This window comes from Falco peregrinus, chromosome 2 (genome assembly GCF_023634155.1).
Source record: "Falco peregrinus isolate bFalPer1 chromosome 2, bFalPer1.pri, whole genome shotgun sequence".
In the NCBI taxonomy this organism is placed as follows: domain Eukaryota; kingdom Metazoa; phylum Chordata; class Aves; order Falconiformes; family Falconidae; genus Falco; species Falco peregrinus.
Genome location: NC_073722.1, coordinates 58025625 through 58046307, shown reverse-complemented (window position 1 = coordinate 58046307; position 20683 = coordinate 58025625). Strand labels below are relative to the sequence as shown.

At 43.4% G+C, this 20683-nt stretch overlaps 1 long non-coding RNA gene across 2 annotated transcripts in view; it reads right to left on the bottom strand.

Annotated features, from left to right (window-relative positions):
- Nucleotides 1-399: 399 nt before the first annotated feature.
- Nucleotides 400-20683, bottom strand: part of LOC114010691 (uncharacterized) — a 49656-nt gene continuing 29372 nt past the window's right edge. For both annotated transcript variants that reach the window (XR_003552276.2, XR_008746082.1), the window contains 2 exons: nucleotides 10964-11064; nucleotides 400-1260 (listed from right to left, as the gene is read on the bottom strand). This is a non-coding gene — a long non-coding RNA (uncharacterized LOC114010691). The remainder of the gene's footprint in view (nucleotides 1261-10963; nucleotides 11065-20683) is intronic.

The window sequence follows — 20683 nt, the reverse complement described above, 5'->3', positions numbered from 1 at the left end:
ACCATGGGGCATACAATTTAATCTCTAAGGTCTGAAAAGCTTCAGCCTAAAGTCTTTGGACTAACATGAAAACAAATAGGTAAAATTTTTGAAGTTCCTTATATAGAGTCACAAACTGTTGAGCTACTTTTTCTTCTTGATCTCTATGGAATCAGTCAGTTCCTGGAGCATGGGTTGAGATAGGAGGGGCAAAATGTGATTCACAATTTAAAACTAGAAAGAGAATAATGTCAGCTGTGTGTGTAGCCAGAATGCAAAGCAAATAAATAAATGCATACTTTCGAAGTTTCAGCATAGAGGGCACTGGATTTGGAAATGACAGATTAAGACATTATTTTATTTACAAAAAAAAAAACCCAAGAAACCCCACTCCCACCCACCCCCCCAAAAAACCCACAACCCACCACTTTTTTCCTTACTGACTTCTTCAGAAAGACAGAAAATAATTATGAGGGTTATAGGGAGTTACCCAAGCAGCTGTGACTGAAAACAGTAACACTTGACTAAATGTTTATAAAAGTGTATGCTTTGCCTGAAGAGCTAGCCTGCTTTCATCTGGTGTCTGGCAGAAGCTTCTCATCTTCCTCCAGTGACTGCTTGTAGCATTTTCTATCAAGCTGGTTGTATGGGTCAACAGCTTGGAGCTTTCAGATGTGTTTTTGTAGACAAGACTTTGACCTTTAGTACATGCTTCTTTTGGAAAGGTCTGTCCCATCCTAAACCACGAGGTTCTAATACATCTGGAGCATCACCTACTAAATACAGATATTTTCCCATGGTCCAACGAAGTATATCTCCACACCCAGAAGGGGATCCACTCAGTGCTGTAGGACTACATACAGATGTGAAATCAAGACTTCAGCAGCAAAAGTGCCAAGCTTGTAAGGTTCAGATGTGGAAGAACTTTCCTTCATGCAGTCATAAATCCATAAAAACAGAGACTTGTAAGAGAAATCATCTTGCAGCATAACCATCTAGGGTTTTAAAATAATTATTTCCATCTCTCTGACTACGTTTTTATATCGACCACCAACTGCTTAATTCAAAACCACTTACATCAGTAGAAATCTAATCACCACAACACAAAGAGTAGGCACACTCTGGATTCCTCTTCTTTCTCCATAGGCATTTTTTTTCTTGTATTCTGCCATTTTCCTTTGGCCCCATACCATTCTTGGCACAAAAGGAAAGATCTGTTAATCATATTGCAGTATTGCTAAAGAAGTCCACTCATGGATCAGGATGTCGTTGCACCAGGCTCTGTATAAACAGAGAATGAAATGTTGATACCTAAATTAGGCTTTTGGTTGGAAGCTATTTACAATCTCGACTGTAAAAGGATTAGCTTCACCTAAATGGCATGGAACAGTGTGAGAGGTATGTCTGTGCATTTGTCTCATTGTTACAGCATCGAGGACATTTAAGTATTTGAAAAGGCCTATGAATGCATGCCATAATCTGGGCGTTACACTGCCTTGTAACACAGATGGGCCATGGGACAAACCCCATAGCATACCCAAGGCATGTCATTTGCTCTACAGGCAAATCCTGTTTGCATACTTTCCTTCTTTTATTTTAGGATTTGAACTTCTGCTTTTCGGAAGAATAGCTTTTTCTGCCTCCCTTTTGAATTCTTTTGGGTATGAATTACCTGGTATGCTCCCCACAGCTCACTGCCTGCACTGGAATGCCATGTGGGAGCCAAAGAGCTTCGCCTAAAATGCCTTGTGAATTGCCCCAGTGTTTTACTTTCCAAAACAATGGTCTTGCATCCCAAAGAGCACACTGATCCCCAGTTCTCTGTGGCAATATGTATTTTGAGAGGAAAGGAAGAAAGAGAAATTTCAATATTTAATACTTAATCTTGGGATTTTTCAAAGCATTCATCAAAAAAATTCTTTTTCTCACAAGATGCAATGTCAATTGCATAGATTTTAAAGCAGGAAAAGAACGTTTTCCTAATAGTTTTCTCTTTCTAGTGTCTGGCTTCTTCGAGACACTGACAGAGCAACAGATGGCAAACCTTGCAGTTCCATTTTGCATCAGTGGAATTTAGGGCACATGGCAGTGATTAAACAATCCAGTTGAGGGGATATCCAAAAACAACTGCCTCAAGACTGAACTATGCACTGTTGACTGTAAAATATACAAAGCAATGCCTGTAACCCTCAGCACTTCACCCCTTGATTCAAACCTGCTCATATAAGAGTAGATGGGATTTGAAAATAATGAAAGAGATCTCACCATAGGAAGAGCTACTGCTACAATTATAAGAACTGCAAGAATTTCTAAGAGCCATGGAAGTCCACTTCAAAACCAGGCAGCTGAAACAAAGTTTGAGTTTGCCAAAAACAGGCACATGCCAACATTTCCCAAAAAGCGCAAAGCAGGTATGGGTCTCCCAAGGAAAACTCATGGCTTTTCTTCTGAAGAGTATAAGGTATCCACGAAAAGAGTCAGAAACACCAGAGAACGAAGGCAGCAAAGATGCACCAGACACAAATAGATGCAGCATGTCATCCTGTAAAAACACTGATAGAGAGCTTTAGGATTAAGGGCTAGCTGTGATTGATTTGTGAATGTCAATGTGTTTCTACAGTCAGGTTTTTTTTTAGATGATGCCGATTGTGAAATAGCTTCAGGCTGTTCTATAACACCCAAGAAATGCCAAGAAAAATTACACAACCCAGTACTAAGTCAGCAACAGAGACTCACAGAAACTCTTGATAATTTCGTGTTCCCATGGAAGAGACAAAGAGGGAGGACAGAAAGGAAAAAATCGTGCCCCGTCAAGATGGTGACTAGCTGGCAGATCACTCAGGCGGACCTTTGCTGAAGCTGGTTTCCATGGCTAAGCAGGACAGCTTTAATCCAAAGAGCCATATCGTGTTTTGAGAAAAATGGGACTGGACATGCAAGTAGCCTGCTGTTTTGTCTAAATCCTTACTGATCTCAGGCTGTTGAAATAAAAACCTGCTTTAGAAACCCTTGTGTCACAAAAGCTATAAATCATAAACAAGCATGTACATGAAAGTAGGCACACAGGAATGACTAGGGAGAATGCTGGGAAGGTCCAAGAAAAAGTGTGTATTGGTGTCTGCTGGGAGAAAGAAAGGTAACATAGTGAAAGGCAGGTCCATAGTTTGGGGTCCAAACACGGCAGCCTGGGTGAGTCTCCATCACTGGTTGAACAGACTGGGAACTTTTCTCAGTGAAGAAATACTCCCCTGTTTGATCTGTCCCATGCTCATTTTGCAGGTTCTGCATCACAGAAGGTGTCTAGATCCCACATTGTCTTCTCACCCCAAGAGACAAATCTTACAAGACTCATAATCAGTTACGCACCTGGGTCACAAAACAGTGCCAAATTTTATAATACTGAGGTTCTGGGAATGCCTTTCAAGTATTGTACGCCTACCCATGTGCCAGACTGTCACACTTATTGTCCCTCCCTTGCCATCTGCATGTGTGTTCTTATGCTTCAAATTCCCTTTACCTGCTGACATAAATAAATGCATTAAATAATTGCACAATTCCCATTACATAGTTTTATTCAAGCATTTTCTGTTTGCTTTTAAAAACAATTAGACTGAAATGTAGCATGAAGGTGTTAGCCCAAATGCAAAATATTTATACTTAAAATAGAGCCCATTAAGAAGTGTTTGTGATGACAGTTGCATCTTCATCTCTAAAGCTTTTTAGTATCATTCAGTTATTTTCCAAATGAATTCTCCAGGAGAGTTCTATTTAGGATAATTTCCAGTGTACCCAACAGCACTGTATCTAGGCACCATTAACAAAATAAATCTAGGAGAGTTAATTCATTTTTCTGAGGTAAATAGTTAAAAGAAGAATGTGTTTCTCTGACAAATGTTTGGAAATTTCTGTTCTCGTGATGTTAACAGATTGTGGGGGAGGGTGGTGGTGGTGGGGGCTGGGAACCAACACTGTGGCACTTTTACTGTAGAAATCAACTTAATTTGCTAGGAGACAGATTATAGCTTTGGAAAAAAACCACTGATTGGGCCACTGAGGCTAACGTAAGGAAAGAGGCTTTCAGCCTTGCTTAGAAGGGGGGCATTAACAGTGAATTATGACCTGGTTTTCAGAGCTGTTGATTGACACTTACACTATTCACTGGCCACTTCTTCTGAAAACAGCCCTGCACAGGGAGGTGGGACAAGAGAAGAAAGGCTTTACTAAGTAAATGTCAATTGTGGGAAATGTCAAAATGACAGAATGCTTAGAAATGTTGCCCCAGATGATTTGGTCAAGCCCACATAGTGTGGAAGTGAGTGAAAGATTACAACTAGAACTCGTGGCTGCATCTCCACAGTGCCATGCCCAGTGGTCCTAGCCCGACCCTTTGGGGAGAAACTTAGCTTAGCACAAGGATTTGGCTATTAAAACACGCGTGGTCCCTGAAGCAGGAAGGAGGTGAGTCCAATTCCTAATTCACTTTGGAGTGAGGTGCTTTGCAGGAAATCAATCACTGTGAAATTCCAGGTGGGGAAAAGGACTTTTCGTGCTAAGCAAGCAGTGTAAGTCTATCTTGATGCCTGGGTGACATGTTCTGGAAGTCTACCAAGCAGCAGATTCCTGCCCTAGGTGAGAAGACAAATTTCAGCAAGTAATCCATAATATGTGCTATGAACAGTGAGAGAAAGAAATGTTTTGTAAGCAGTTAATTGTATGGGATGATGTTAGTGTGTTATGCCTAAAGGCAAGGGTATGTTGCACTTCTTCCAGCTCACTAACAAACATGTAGGGGCTTTTGCTATGCAGCAATACTCCAGGAAGGAAACAGGAATGAAAAAAATGAAGGAAAATATCAACAGAGAAATGAGGCAGTGTGACAAAATACATCCTGCAGTATTTTTGACAGATTTCTACAAAATATTGGAATGGGATAAACTCTGTGCAAATTCATCTATGGCCAGAATTCTGCTCAGTAGCAGGACTGGGTCAAGGAGTTAATTTTTCATCCTCAGTCTCTACACATGTGATTTCTTCAGCAGATATATAATTTAACCCACAAATTTATTTCCAAATTTATGAGAAGCATTCACTTTCTACTGTCTAAGATGAAGGAATCAGTCTATTACCTGTTTTATGTTAGAACCTTTTAATGTTAGAAATTCTCTTTATTTTAAAATTACATTTCATTTCCACTATTTATTTAGATCCTAGAAGTCTTTGGAAAATCATAACTACAACGGATAATGTAAAGTGGAGCGTGCTTCCGTGATGTGGGGTTTTGGTCAATAAACACTGCAGCTGGGGTGTTTTTTCCCCTTAGAAGATGGAATGCTTGTAAAATCCACTTGAAAATTTCTCAATTGAGAGCAATATTAAACTTGAAAAAAAGGTCATCAGACATGGCATTTCTTAGCAGATCATTATGTAAAAATTTCTAAGAGCTCCTAGAGAGCGATAATGGGCTGCTCTGCACGGCTGTCTCCCCAGTGCCAGTGGCAATTCCGCTAGGTTGGGAAGGCGCTTGTCCAGTCCACAACACTCAATGGTACCGAATGTAGAGCTAAACTAAACAGAGGTGTTTGCCACCCAATATTTCATTATATTTGCCTCTTGAAGTTAAGAGGTGTCCATCTGAGATTTTTGTATGGTGCTCATTACCGTGGAATAAAAGTGACCACAGCCTCCAATAGCAGCCTGTTTAAGAAAAAAACTGTCGTTGTTTTGACTTCAACATAGAGCCTGTCCTGGATTTTAGGCCCAAATCTTGCTCCTAAATTGGGGGTGGGGGGGGGTGGGGGTGGCATAACATAAAATATTAGAAGACCTTCTAGACAGAAACTGGCCCTCTTCTACATTTTACAGCTCTTGCGTTATAGCAGCACTGAATACAATTAATTTTATCAAAGAATTTCATTTAACATTGAAATATGGACTTAATGCGGAAGATGGTCCAAACTGAAGATGTTTAAACAAAAAATAAATAAGGGTTAGGAGTACATTACATGAGAATTTTAAAATAAAGAACAGTTTCACCAGACTGGAAGTCTGTCTCGTCTGCTGCATGCCATCAAAATGTGCCCTGTCATGCTGAGCACCATCTTATCACTTTGCCAGCTGGTGGTAGCAGGAAAAAATGCCAGGGTTTGGCCCCATGCTTGGCAGAGGGGCACACTGCTTGACGGCAGCTGCAAAAAATAAAACACGCACTATAGCACACTTGTGATTTCTATAGAAGGAACTGATTGATGAGAATCTGAGCTAGGATGAACTTCTTGAGTTTCGGTGAAAGTAGGCCAGCATGCTTAAACAAAAGTGCTCTGTCTTATTTTACAATGTTAAAAAGAAATTAAAACCACAAACAAGTCAAAAGTGCTCTCTTCTTCTGAAACTTATTTTATCTAAAGTGAGGGTCCCTTCACATTGCTTTTCATATTTTATCTGCTCCTCTGTCACCCCCCACGCACAGTTCTCAAATCCATTGGAACGACTTGCTATGCTTCCTTAAGCATCTCTGTCCCTACATTGGAGAAACAGAGACCTTTAGAAGGCCACGATCCCAACTCCTTTCTTTTATGTGGAAGGGAACCTCCATGATTATTCTGTTAGTGTAAGAGGTCTCTCTAACATGAAGACTATAATGGATTTTGCAAATGTTTGTACACCATGAAAGCAATAATTTGAACAGACAAGCTTAATGATGTGAAGAGCTTAGGGCCACTCACCTTTCAGGTAATGAGACCATTTGTGAAGATGATGTACAAGCTGGACATTGCTGCTGGCACTGCCAGGGCAAGCAAGCAGAGGAGCCACCCCACGGCACTTGCTTGTGCCAGATCACAGAGCTGATTTGTGACTGCCTAAGGCCATATACATTATTGTTTACATGCTGCCAACATGCTCCTTTACAGGTAGGCATGAAGACGAACTGTGATGGCAGTTGCAGTTCCTACACTTGTGAGCAGCTACCCTCACCTCCGGGAAATGTGGCTGCCGGTTTTGCAAGTGCTGTCACCTGAGAGGACACCAGCAGCTGGGTTTCCCCCTTCCACCAACACGACCTGTTTAGGGTACATACTGGCGGGAGAGTGAAGGGAAAGTTGCATTACTCCAGGTTTTGTTTATTTAACCACTAGCTAACCAAGCAAAAATGATCCGTTTCTATGAGTCTGTAGAAGAGAAAATACCAGTTGTTAAAAATCAGATGGTAGCATTGACCTTCTTGCTTTGTCCTTCAGTACAAAATATTTTCCAAACATACATCCCTCTTCAGAGATTTGCAGAGTAGAGGGGGCAAGGAATGCAACCCAGCAGCGCTCATCATTATGTAAGAAATCATTTATTCATGGTTCAATTACGCGATACATGTTGCCGCGCGGTGAAAGCTAACCGTAGCTAATTTCAGCTCCTTGTAGCTTTTCGACACGAGCATGCCGAAGTGCCATATGGCGCTGCTGGTACCCGGGCAAAGCCCCGCGCTCGGCACAGCCCCCGTACCCCGCGCCCCGCGGCTGCCGAGCCCCCCACCCGCCGGCTCGCCGCCCCGCTCCGGGCCGGGGGCTGGCGGCGGGGCCGCTGCATCCCGAGAGCCAACGCCGGGAAGTGGAACCTGACCCAGTTTACCCAGTTTATGAAACGCTCTTTGTCTCTTGCTGCCCTCTGCTGTCAGCAGCCGCGGCGGCCGGGACCCGCAGCAAGGCTGCTCCCTCCGGGGCACAAAAATCTGCCCCGGGGCGGGGGCGAGGAGGGGAACACGGCGACTGAAGTCCAGCCGCACAGGGAGGAAAAGGCAGCCGTCGGGATTGAAAACCTGATCGCTCCGAAACGCCTCTGAAGTCTCTCCTGTGTGGGAACTGAACGCTTTGTGGGTCTGGGACAGGGCGTGCTGGGTGCGACGTGCAAGCAACGCAACGCAAGGGCTCGATCCTGTGCGGTGAGATGGGAAGGAAGAGCACTGGAGCCAAGGGGTCTGTAGGCTCTTGGCTATTCATCTAAAACACTGTGTCACAACTGTAACGGTTTCAAAGCGTTTTTAGCACAGCAAATATAACTGAATCCAAGAAATATAAGTGTATCCAACAGGTTCAAGTCATACTACTTTCACTTTCAGCAACTGGAACATTTTAGCAAATGTGTTCAAAATTGTTCACATTTTAGCAAATGTGAACAATTGCATTAACTCAGCATGCTGAATTTCCTGGGGCAGCCACCCCTTTCTGAAAATGCACTCTTTCTACAACAAGAAACTATCCAGAGCAGAATTGAGGTTTCAGGGATGTTTCTCAAACGCTTGCTAAACGCATGAGCAGACTCAGAGCCTACCTGTTGAACACCCATGGACTCAATGTGAGCTCTCTTGCTGTTCTGGCCAGCCCATGATGCTGCCTGCAGTCCAGTCACCAAGATGCTCAGCAGCACCCGGCAGACACTGAGATACAGAAGAGGCCACCTCGGGGCAACCAGAGCCAGAGCCTACAGTTGGTTCATCCCTCACTTTTGCTTCAGATACTACTTGTTCTTCATGCTCCTTTAACAAGGAGTTGCATGACAATCTGGGGTACTCCACAACAAGATTTGGATTTCTCTAAACGCTCGTTTTGATGCTTGCTTTCTTACAAAGCACTGTTGGGCCAGCCTGTCCTATAGAAGATACAGGAAGCACTGAATTTCTTGGTACAAATACAGCTCTAATGCAATGTTATCTTCATCTGCAACTTGATTGCATCAATGTTTTCCTAGATTAAAAAAAAAACAAACACCACAACCCCCCAAAAACATGTTAAAGCTGGACTGTAACTAGAGCTACAACATACCCAGGAGGCACGGAAGGCTCTCTCTGACAGACTTCCCACTGTTGTTCCTCTATCACATATCCAATCTCCAGCCAAGTATTTCTTACCATGGAAACGGCATTGGGAAACAAGTGAATCTTAACAGCATCACCACAGAACACCAAATACCTAGAACACTCTCAAGCACAGATGATGAATCTCCAATTCTCATGCAATGATCTTGGAAGTTGCCTTTCTTTTTTCCCAAAAACACTTGGAGTAGACACTGGAAATTAGGAAATTTAGGGCCAGGAAATTGTCTTGGTTTAGCTGGGATAGAGTTAATTTTCTTCTTAGTAGCTGGTGTAGTGCTGTGTTTTGGATTTTGTGTAAGAACAATGCTGATGGCACACCAATGTTTTTGGTTGTTGCTGGGTAACATTTACAAAATTCAAGGACTTCTCAGTTTCTTGGGCCCTGCCAGCAAGAGGGCTGGAGTGGCACAAGAAATTGGGAGAGGACACAGCCAGGACAGCTGACCTGAACCAGACAAAGGGATATTCCAGACATTATGACGTCATGCTGAGTATATAAGCTGGGGGAAGAAGGAAGGGAGGACATTCAGCATTATGGCACTTGTCTTCCAAGTAACCGTTATGTGTGATGGAGCCCTGCTTTCCTGGAGATGGCTGAACACCTGCCTACCTACGGGAAGTGGTGAATTAATTCCTTGGTTTGCTTTGCTTGCATGCACGGCTTTTACTTACTTATTAAACTCTCTTTATCTCAGCCCATTAGTTTTCTCACTTTTACTCTCCCAGTCCTCTCCCCCATCCCACTGTGGGGGGAGTGGATGAGTGGCTTCATGGTGTTTGGTTGCTAGCTGGGATTAAACCACAACAGAATTTTTATTTTTTTTTAATAACAATGAAAAGTAAAAAAGATCCTTTGGCAGTTTGTTCTAAGACATCCTTTAGAAATGGTAGGAATTTTACAAGAAGAAAAGAATATCTGCAGGTAGACCATTCCTGTGCTTGAGTAGTAGCTGGATGCCAATGAAATACACTTTCAGTCCTGGACCTTGGTTTTAAAAGCACTACAGGAAAGCTGGTCTAATCCTTGAGGCACTGGAGCCCTCCTGTCAAAATCCCAGTCATGTTTTTTTCCTGCAGATGCCAAGTACATCCATGACAATGGGAGAGGGAGAGACTGGACGATGAGGAGGATGATTTGTCACTTGGGCTGTCAGCTCAGAGAGGAAAACTTAAAAACTGAAGGTCCTTGGACTGTGAAGAAATGCCTGAGGAAGGAAGACTGCAGAAGCAAAGAGAGGAAGGAGCTGGGATTTGAGAAGACTTGAAGAAGCTTCAGGGAACAGCAAGAAGACTACTCTGAGGGCACACGTGCCTCCAGACCCTGGAAATCTACCTCAGTTTCCCCAATCCCTCTGTTTCTGAGGCAAGCAACCACCCATGACACCATCTGGCAAGAAAAGTGTTCCAACCCCCGCATCATTTTTTGCTTGTAATGTAAAAACAGAATCACTTCCAGGGATTTCCTGAAGAAAAACTTAGAAATGTTCATGAAGCCTTCAGATGCACCAATAGAGAGCATCACAGAAAACCAAGAAACTAAATGTTCAGTTCTCACCCAGGACTTTGACCAGTATGCAGTGAAGGAGGCATATGACATACATTCAGCCACCTGAATAACAGAGAATACTGAGCCATGGCTCATTGATTTGTTTGCCAGCACTGAATGAGGCAAGGTTGCCAGGGGAAAAGAAAAATTATGTTTTGTATCTTAATCTATATAATACCTAAGAGGACTGAACTGCTATTACATATTTAATCTGGCATTTCCTAGCTTTTGAAGGTAGAATTTTGCAGCCTGAATTATAATCCTTTCCTGTATCTCATTTAGTAAGCAATAAATATACAGGAGAAGATTTGAATTGGAGCTCTTGGGATTTCAGATCTGAAAGGAAGGAAGGTGAATGAAATTTCCTCTAGAGCTTTGATATACCAAAGTCAAATGAGTGATATAAAACCAGAGAATGTAAATGTAGAGGCAGATGGGCCTGTCCTTGAAGCTCAGGCTTTTTATTAGGCCCGAATAGTGGTTAGTGCAAAGCACCCTTGGCCTTTAAGCACTGCTACAATACAAATAAACAATAAACATTTGAAGAATAAATACTATCTTGACCTGTTACTTACTGTTAAGAGTTTATTTGATGTGTGGTCTCGTTCTTTGGTCTGGGTTTCCTATTTCTTCTGGAGCTTGCTGTTGTGTTTGTTTATCCCAGGCAAGAGGGACCCTGTATGAAAATATGCAACAGCTGAGCATTTGCAAAAGAATATTGCAAGCAGAGCACTAGTCCTGGGCAGAGCCATTCACATTCGCACACGAATCATTCGGATCGCTAGCTGGCTGGGTATTGCCTGTGAATGGGGGAGAGTTGCTCTGCAGACTTTCCTCTTGGCCAGCTCTTCTTGGCATGTGCACCTCTACAAAATAAGAGTTAGGTTAGCCAAGATATCTATGTATGGCACTACTAGAAGGGTAATAAAACAGAATATATGAGTTAGAAGGTCATTTATTTTAACATGTGAATTTTTCAATGCACTTGGAAGGGCACTTCAGCTTGAATTTCTAATACCATGTTATCCTGGCTTGCTTTATGACCACCATATTCATTCTGTTGCTTAAAGGGTTTTGGCCCAGGAATCATTTTGGGTTTAGTTGCTATTTATACATACAGACCTGCAAAGCATAATTCACGCTGAAACTAATGAGACCATGCTTGCAGTTTCAAGTCTTGTGTATTTCATATCATGTTGTTAAATTAAAAGATAAGAAAAGATTTTGGGGTGGAAAGGAATGAGGAGGGAGGATGAGTTCCTCTTTTTCTTCATGTTATGAAACAGATAAGAATCTCACCGTTTAAGAAGCAAAGCAAATCATCAAGGCAAAACACGAAGCTGTCTTGCAACATGCTGGAGCTTGTTTGGAAGAACTGTTTAAGTAATCCTATTGTTTGCTTGCTTTTATTGAAATGACAGAAAATGGAAAAGCTGGTGCATAAATACATAATTGTATTATGTAGACTGTACTAATAAAAACCTTGTCCTAGTAGGAAAATAGGTTTTCTTCTTTAAAGAACATAGAAAAGTATTTGTGCCCGTTCCCCCCCCCCCCCCCCTCCTCCCCCCAACTGAGGTGGATGGCTTTATTTTCAGGCTGGGGACAGATGAATGTACTTTCTTAGCCCAGTACTGTTTTGTACATGGGATTTACGCTCCTTTAACCATGCCTGGGTAAAATGGCAGTGAAGCTCTAATTGCCTGTTGCAAAAGGTGATGATCACTAGGAACATTGCTGTCCCCACATGTAGTGCCCAAGCATAATACTGGGCAGCAAGAAAGGAGTGAGACTCTTGGCCAGTGAACCAGTTGGGATGGTGAATGCAGGCCAAGGCCGTAACACACTATTTTTCACAGTGCTATATCATGCTTCAGACGCGTCTCCCTGGGATGGCTCCAGCAGCCAGCACATGCCTGGGAATCACGACTGGATTGTGTAGCTCTGCCTGCAAACCTGCCAAGCCCACGGCTGCAGGAACTCCAGGCTGGCTGAGCACCCAGAGGACATGAGGGAGGTACAATACTACCTGGGTACTTAACTTTAAATGCCCTTGTGTACTGAAAAAGTACTTCCTTAAGGCAGTATTTCATTCAACACAGGATGCAAGAGCTCTGTTTACGGGCAAATTTCCATTACTGCTCTCTGTTTTCACATATTATTTTAAACCCTCCCAAATTCTCCTTTGGGGAATGATCCTTTCCATGTTTGGTCCCAGTCCAGGGATGAACTGTGCACGGTATATGGAAATTGCTGGAAAATTTCCTTCAGCTATTTTTGAGGTGTAGTGGTGAAAAACAGAGCCCCCCGCTCCTCCCATCCACATACACACTTTTTTCAGTTTAAGGAATTTTATTTTAATTCCATTCCCCTCCCCTCAATTGCCGAGTTTTTGGCACTGAAAAAAAAACCAACCCCCAATACAAAGGTTTCTCACCAAGTTCCCTAAGGAGTGCTCACAGCAAAGCCAGGCTAAGATAACAGGGAGTGCAACAGAACAAACTTTATATCAGTTGTCTTTAATAAAAATTGAATATTTACATATGAAGGGGGGAGGGGGGAAAAAGTGATCAAAACACAGTTCTTCAAGTTTTCTTCATAAAGCTTGTGTGAATGTTTTTCTGGTTAAGAAACAGCAATATTTGATTGTACTCGGCCAGCTTAGTTTGAGTTTGCTGTGACTGAAAAAAAAGGAAATGTCCCAGAAATGTTCTTTCCATAACTAGAATTTAACTAGGAAGTTGTAGCTTTTTTCTCCACCTTGTTTTTTTGATGTTTCTTCTTTTACCAGCAATGTTTACCTTTAATCTTCAACAACTTTAGAGTGATGGGGAGAAATTAGTTTGATGGCACTTGAAAATAAGGCACACCTGTGAAAGCAGATCACTGGCTGAAAACCAGCTCCTTGATCTCACATACATTAGCGTAAAACTGAAATTCCTCTAGATTCACAGCAGTGTTTTGGACATCAGCATCTGGCCTGAAAGATTTAAGCATTACATTTTTGGAGCTTGATGTTGATGCTGGCTACAGTTTCGTTTAATTTAACCTAAAAAGATACTGTTTCAACAGCTGGAGAATCAACTCCAGACAAAGCATACACAACGTTATAATTGCCCTCCATTATACAGTGGAAATGAGTTGTAATGCTGTTCTGGAGGTGAAAATCCACTTTTCATAGAGTTTTGGCTCCGAGACCCAGCCTTCCACTTTCTCTATTTCAAAACCAAGCAGAGCCAGCAAAAGTGCCAACATCCTTCAATGTCACCCAGATGGGCAATTAAGGGAAAGGCTGATCCTAAGGCCACCACAGAGGAATCCAAGGTGGGGAGAGCCAGACAAGGCTCACGGATGGCTGGAAAAGGCTTGCCCTGTGGGTGTTATTGGGAAACACAGGCCCTCAAGCATTGGCTGTCTAATTCCACCATGGGGATCTGATAGGATGAAGCAGTTTTATCAGTTGAAAAATTAATTGCTGCCTAATAAGCAAGAGCAGGGTCAATAGCCATTCGTCTTCATTTCCTTTCTGTAGCATTCATGCTCGTTAGTTAGGTTCTAAATCTTCCTCTCCTTTCAGATTTGTTTACAGCAGCAGAGCGCCAGTAAAACACTAGAGCAGGCACACTAAACACATGCCTGCCAAAAGCACTCTCGCTAATAACACACACATTTTCAGTCATGTATTTGTTTTGCCAGTTCCTTAACTCTTGATTTTTTTTGTCCAAAAAGACGGTGGAAATGTTGAAGATGTGTCAGGTCCCACCATATGGTGAAAGACCAGGATTCTGTAATGTGGTTTATTAAAGCTGAAACCTCAGGGAGGGTACTGTTTCTTTTCATGTATCCATTTGTTTTCAATGTCATTGTTTAAAATAAAAGAAAAAAAAACCCCAAACACTTACTTTGCACTAGATATGTCAGAACACATTGTATTTCTGTGCCTGGATACTCCTCCTCTTTTCCACAAACAGATTTCTGAAAGGTAGTTTTGTGGGGTTTTCTAAATGGCCATGGAAGCTGGAAAAAATAGCAATAAGCCTAAACCACCTCCTCTGATCTTCAGCCACAGATACCGTTGCCACCTACCTATGAAATCCACATGTGCCCATAATCCTCCTGTTTGTATCTAACTTGGAACCAAACAAGAATCTATTCCCCACACATAGTTCAGATGCAGACTGAAACCAACGGTAGAAAAGAGCTACAAGAAGTGCTGGTGTAGTTTAAATCCTGCTGTTAGGACTGTTCTGTGCCGTCAGATGGACAGGGAAGAGCTTGTTTGTGATTTTCTGGGCTGCCTGTTCCTGCCAGCAAGGTGTGTGCCTGCCTCGTGGGACATCTTGCACCACAGCTTGCTGAGCACTACTGAGTAGCACTCCAACTAAAAAAAAAAAAAAAAAAAGCCAATAGCATAGCCCAAGTCGGTTGTGAGGCTACTGGGACTGTGGGAGATGAGGAGGCAATGTCAGAGCAGAAGTGAAGGATGGTGCTGACGAGGAAGCAATGCAAGGAGGAGAAGAGGCAGCAGCTGTTGGTGGCAGGAGAGAACACAGGTGGTGAGAAGCAGGAAGAAGGACAAGCAAAGGCAGCAGCAGGAAGGTTGGGCTGCAAAAGCTGCCGGCAACTACCTTACTAGTTTGATTTTCTGCATGGTTCAGGCCAAAGCCTCTGCCAGTAATTCCTGCACCTGGCCCTATGCACTGCTGCTAATGTGCAAGGGTTTGAAAGACATTCATTCTTGACTTCTAGACATCCGGTAATAAGGATTCATCATATGAATGTTGCTAGTGAAAACACGCATCATATTTTCAGCATGATTTTGTCTGAGTTTGGATTCCAGAGCTGAAATCTCCTTCTGCTGTTATAAATCTTGAGTAATTTATTCTCAGAAAAAACAATTTCCTTGCATAAGTATTTTGAGATTGAGGTAGAGATCTGTTAACTTTTTCTTAATCTCTCACCATAAGGAAAATTTCCCACATTGAATCATTCCTGCAGCTTTCTTCCAAAATGCTTCCAATTTAACAATGTTCTTTTTGAAAAACATGGACTTTAGATGAACCCAAATTTGCTAAACCAGAAAAATAATAAAACCAGTTGTTAGCTAAAATATCTGAGTTTGGCCTAAAAGCCCAATACCCAGCACACCCCTAAGCACTGAGCTTATAAAAAGGTACTGGAGTACAGACGTACCTCTGACTGTCACCCCATTTGTACGTGAGGAATCAGCTCTCGGTGGGATTAAAGCTCTATTTGAAAGAGATGCTTTGAAACCTTTAACATCTCTATATTTTGTTTTGCTCTTTCCAATCAAAGATGAGATTCTTATATAAGCAAATGAATGCCAGGATGGCTTTGGTCTCAAATAAGAAACCTAAGCCTGCTGAAACTTTCAAAATTAAATGGAAAGAAAGAATCAGCTAAATCTACTCAGATGAAAGTATCGGATGCTAGGCTTGTCCAAAGAAAAATCTGATTATTAACAGACTGACTTTTCTGAAGAATTAATTTTGGTAATTGTCATATGCTTTCTGTACATGGAATGTACAAAAAAATCTTTTCAGATTACTGATTTGTCTTAGTGCTGCAACAGAATGCCTTTTCTATATCTTGTCTTCAAAACAATCTCACATTTTGCTATATTTTACTATAGAAAACTTCTAAAACTCAGGGATGTTTCAACAAAAGACTGCAGTAAGCTTTAGACAAGATTTCCCTGCATTCTTTACTTGGCTTCACTCATGGCTGTTGCTAGAATGAGCTGACCATTTCACATTGTATTTTAAAAATTAACAGAACAGTGCCATGTGCAGGTTACTCCTTGCTTACCCCAGCAAGGAACTTTGCAAAATTTACCTGTACACAACAGTCACTTTACCTAATTCACAACTGGAATGGATACAGATAGTGCAGTGACTAAAGTATTATTTGAATTAACAAGGAGAAGAGTAATTAACTATTGAATAAGCTTCTGTCACTGGCAAATAGATTGTTAGTTGGGCTGGGAACCAGCTGAACTGCCAGGCTTAAGGCGTAGTGATCAGTGGCACGGTGGCTGGTTGGCAGCTGGGAATAAGCAGAGTCCCCCTGAAGTCAGCACTGGGGCTGTTACTGTTTAGTGGCTTGTTCAACAGCCTTGGTGATGAGACTGAATCCACCCACAGCAAGTTTCCAGACAAATACTAAATTTAACATCTTGAACAATAGAGTTTCAGTCCAGAAGCACATTGAGAAACTTGGGCATTAGGAAAGCCTACCAAGTTCAACAAGAAGTTCTGCACCTGGGTCAGGGTAGTCTTTCACAGAAACACAGGCTGTCCAACAAGTCAACGCTTGTCCAACCAAGTGGCTATGGAGCAGCCCTGCTGGAAACCACCTGGGCACCACGGTGGGCATCATGCTGAATATGCACCAACAGTGTAAAGCAAACCTAATACTGGGCTGCATGAGGAAGACTATGGCAAAGAGATGGGACTAAATTATTATTCTTCTCCCTACTCAGCACTCGTCAGGCTGCATTTGCTATACTGTGTCACTGTGTCCAGTTCGGGGGCTCCCAGTCCAAAGGAGATACTGCAAAACTGGAGAGAAACGAACAGAAGGCTAACCAAGATGGTCAGGGGCCAAGATTGCAGGTTGTACTAGGACAGGTCAGAGAAGCTGGCTTGTTTAGCCTGAGAAACTAAAAACCTAAAAGGGAATCTAACAATAGCACACTACTACTTGAAGGGGAGTTATAAAGATGACAGTCAAACTCTTCATAGTGGCAGATCCTGTAAGTAGAGGGACATGCTACACCGTGGGGGGTTCAGGCTCGACCTTGGAGGTTTTTTTTAGAATCATAGAATCATTTAGGTTGGAAAGGACATTTAAGGTCATTGAGTCCAACCATAAACCTAACACTGCCAAGTCCACCACTAAACCATGTCCCTAAGCACCACACCTACATGTCTTTTAAATACCTCCAGGGATGGTGACTCAACCACCTCCCTGGGCAGCCTGTTCCAATGCTTAACAACCCTTTCAGTGAAGAAATTTTTCCTAATATCCAATATAAACCTCCCCTGGCACAACTTGAAGCCGTCTCCTTTTGTCCTATTGCTTCTTACTTGGAAGAAGAGACTAACACCCACCTAGCTACAACCTCCTTTCAGGTAGCTGTAGAGAGCCACAAGTTTCCCCTCAACCTCTTTTTCTTCAGGCTAAACAACCCCAGTTCCATCAGCCGCTCCTCATAGGACTTGTGCTCCAGACCGTTCACCAGCTTTGTTGCCCTTCTCTGGACACGCTCCAGCACCTCTATGTCCTTCTTGTCATAAAGGGCCCAAAACTGAACACAGCATTCAGTGTGGGTCCTCACCAGTGCTGAGCACAGGGGGACGATCACTGCCCTTGTCCTGCTGGCCACACCATTTCTGGTACAAGCTGGGGTGTTCTTGGCCTTCTTGGCCACCCAGGTACACAGCTGGCTCATACTCAGCTCTCTGCCAACCAACGCTGCCAGGTCCTTTTTGCTGAGCAGCTTTCCAGCCACTCTTCCCCAAGCCTGTGGTGTTGCAGGGGGCTGGTGCGTGGGCTCAGCCACCCAGCCAGTTTTTACCCACCAAAGCACACACCCACGCAAGCCATGAGCAACTGCTTTCTCTAGGGGAATGCTGTGGGAAATGGTGTCAAAGGCTTTACTAAAGTCCAGGTAGACAACATCCACAGCCTTTCCCTCATCCACTAAGCAGGTCACGTTTTCATAGGAGGAGAACAAGTTAGTCAGGCAGTACCTGTTTTTCATAAACCCATGCTGGCTGGGCCTGATCATCTGGTTGTCTTATACATGCTGTGTGATGGCACTCCAGATGATCTGCTCCATAACCCACCCTGGCACGTTCCCCAGATCCTCCTTCTGGCCCTTCCTATAGATGGGAATCACATTTGCTAACTTTCAGTCAATGGGGACCTCCCCAGTTAGCCAGGACTGCTGACAAATGATTGGAAGTGCCTCGGTGAGCACTTCCACCAGCTCTCTCAGTACCTTTGGGTGGATCCCATCCAGCCCCATAGACTTGTATGGGTATGTAAAAGTGAACTAGCAGGTCAATGACCATTTTCCCTTGGATTATGGGGGCTTCATTCTGCTCCCTGTCGTTCAGCTCAGGGGGCTGGGTACCTGGAGAACAGCTATTCAAGGCTGAGATAAATAAATCACTAAGTACCTCAGCCCTTCCTTCATCCTTTGTCATTATGTTTCCCCCCTGCATCCAATAAAGGATAGAGGTTCTTTTTAGCCCTCCTTTTGTTGCTAATGTATTTATAGAAACATTTTTTATTGTCTTTTACGGAAGTAGCCAGATAAAGTTCTAGCTGGGCTTTGACCTTTTTAATTTTCTCCCTGCATAACCTCACAACATCCTGAGTTGCCTGCCCCTTCTTCCAAAGGTCACAAACTCTTCTTCATTTTTCCTGAGTTCCAGCCAAAGCTCGCTGTTCAGCCAGGCCAGTGTTGCTCTCCGACATCCCATCTTTCAGCACATGGGGACAGCCTGCTTTCTTGAAGAATGTCCAGCTTTCCTGGACCCCCTGGCCCTTCAGGACTGCCTCCCAAGGGACTTTGTCAACAAGGCTCCTAAACAGGCCAAAGTTTGCTCTCTGGAAACCCAAGGTAGCAGCTCTGCTGATCCCCCTTCTTACTTCTCCGAGAATCAAAAACTCCATCATTTTGTGATCACTATACCCAAGATGGCCTCCAACCATCACATCACCCACAAGTTCTTCTCTGTTCACAAACAGCAGGTCCAGTGGGACGCCTTCCCTAGTTGGGGGTACCTTGCCAGCTGTGTCAGAAAGTTATCTTCCACACACTCCAGGAACCTCCTAGACTGTTTCCTCTCTGGTGTACTGTATTTCCAGCAGACATCTGGTAAGTTGAAGTCCCTCACAAGAACAAGGACTAGTGACTGTGAGACTTCTCCCAGATGCTTACAGAATACTTCATCTCCCGCTTCATCCTGGTTGGGTGGTCTACAACAGACTCCCACCATGGTATCTGCCTTGTTGGCCTTCCCCCCTGATTCTTACCCATAAACACTCAACCCTACTGTCACCATCATCAAGCTCTAGACATCAAACCACTCCCTGACATACAGGGCTACCCCACTGCCTCTCGTTCCTTGCCTGTCCCTTGTGAAGACTTTATGGCCATCCATTGCAGCACTCCAGTTGTGTGAGTCATCCCACCATGTTTCCATGATGGCAACTATATCATAGGTTTCCTGCTGCACAATGGGTTCCAGCCCCTCCAGTTTGTCGCCCATGCTGCATGCATTGGTGTAGGTGCGCTTCAGCTGGGTTATTGATCCTGCCACTTTTTGGAGGGAGAAGCCCTAATTCCTACGTGACCATTGTCAGGCCCTTCCATGGTTTCTAACACATCAATAACCCTTGTGTCTTTGCTGACTCATGGATCTCTATCCCCTGCCTCCACTGAAATGGCAGACCAAAGGGCCTCGCTAGGACACCATCCCTCAATCATCGGTGTGCTGCCCCCAGGCTTATCTCTAGCAAGCCTGGTTTTATCCTCTTCCCCCTTCAAATGTAGTTTAAAGCCCTTTCAACGAGCCCTGCTAATGCCTGTGCAAAGATCCTTTGCCCTCTCTGAGACAGGTGTACCCCGTCTGTTGCCAGCAGGCCTGGTGTCATGTAAACCCACCCATGATCAAAACCCCCAAAATTCTGCTGGTGACACCAGGCTCGGAGCTGGCTCTTTCTGTTTCTTCCCTCATCATTCCCTGCAACTGGAAGGACAGAGGGGAACGCTGCTTGTGCTCCTGATCCATTAACCAGTTGCTCTGCAGTTTCTCTTGATTGCCCTCAGACTTCTTGTTGCAACTTCATCGCTGCCCACCTGAAAAACCGATCACGGACAGTAATCTGAGGGCTGTACCGGGGTTCCCCTTCACAGCTGTAACCCGGGCCCCAGGGAGGCAGCAGGGTCGGGTCTGCGTGCTGGGCCTTCTGTTCACTTAGGGGAGAATCTCCTATGACAGTGGCCTGCCTCTTTTTTCTTTATAAAGTGTCTTTATTTCATTCAGGGCGTCAATCTACTTAACCTCGGTGATGCCTCCAAGCTAGTTGAACTTCTGTGATTCCATAATTCACTGCATAAACTCATAGGAGCCACGTATGAGAAGCAGAGCTGATAAGAAACAATATATTACACCTAGATATTATTTTCTCAGACAACTCATACTTAGGCAATTAAATACAACTTTGCAATGAACGGAAAAGGAGTATGGTAATGCTTA